Below are 896 nucleotides of genomic sequence, written 5' to 3'. Positions count from 1 at the left end.
TTTTCAGGAAAACATGGCAGGGCAGAGCCAGTGAACTGATCCCTCCTGCACAGCCTGCAAAAAGGGGAAACCCAAGCCTGCCAGCTCTAGAGTAAGGCTGTCACAGCAAGGAGAGGCTGGCTCTGGGCTCTTTCTGCTATGCAGCATCCAGAGCCATGATAAATAGGGCTGGATTGCTGGAGCCGCCCTTCCCCTATCAGGTAAACACAATGTTGGCATACGGATGCACAAGTGTCTGACTTGCCAGCTTTTCAATGCAGCAGTGGTTCGCATTAAGACTCAGGGCACCTCTTGGAAAACGCCAGCTCTTAGCTTTCACTCTGTTTTCTTCAACCAGGGAAAATACTAGAGCAGTTCTTGCATTGCAGGGAACTTGGAGCACAGAGGCCAGAATGTTTGTGAGACAGCTTTCCAACAGGAGTCCATGGTTCATCTTATGAACCCTGTGCTGGTGTTTGCACACCTCACTGCGGTAATACTGCATGGCACCCCAGGGTGAGGTGGCGTCCTAGTTGAGAATCATGAAGTGCAGCATGCAGAGTGGGGAACGCTAGAACAATGTTGTTGCAAAAAACTCAGAAAGCCCATGGCAGGCAGGAATGTGGGTTCCTATTTGACACCTCTGGGTTTGTCTCCTGAATTCTGTAGGGCGTGCATGCCCCAGTTGAGAATCACGGACATGTCTCAGTTACTAACAGAGGACTGGTTTTCCCTGGGGTCGAGTATCTGGGGCTTGCATCAAAATGGATGTCGGGGGAGAAGGGCTGGTGTTTACAGGTTGGGGGGGACGGCAGGTGTTTAAGGGTGGGGAGAAGGGCAGGTGTTTGCAGGTGGGGGGGCAGGTGTTTACAGGTGGGGGGGGACGGCAGGTGTTTAAAAGGGCATGTGTTTGCCGG

At 52.5% G+C, this 896-nt stretch overlaps 1 long non-coding RNA gene across 4 annotated transcripts in view; it reads left to right on the top strand.

Annotated features, from left to right (window-relative positions):
* The window catches only part of LOC106722140, a 30,977-nt gene that overhangs the window by 10,794 nt on the left and 19,287 nt on the right, over nt 1-896 (top strand). Inside the window, exon 1 of one of the 4 annotated variants that reach the window (XR_003093792.1) lies at nt 21-200. The exons of the other annotated variants lie outside the window; for them this stretch is intronic. This is a non-coding gene — a long non-coding RNA (uncharacterized LOC106722140). Of the gene's footprint in view, nt 1-20; nt 201-896 lie in introns of those variants that run through there. 4 annotated transcript variants of the gene reach the window in all.

This window comes from Alligator sinensis, unplaced genomic scaffold (genome assembly GCF_000455745.1).
Source record: "Alligator sinensis unplaced genomic scaffold, ASM45574v1 scaffold886_1, whole genome shotgun sequence".
Taxonomy (NCBI): domain Eukaryota; kingdom Metazoa; phylum Chordata; order Crocodylia; family Alligatoridae; genus Alligator; species Alligator sinensis.
Note: the sequence above shows the minus strand (reverse complement) of the source record. Positions and strands in the feature narration are given on the sequence as shown.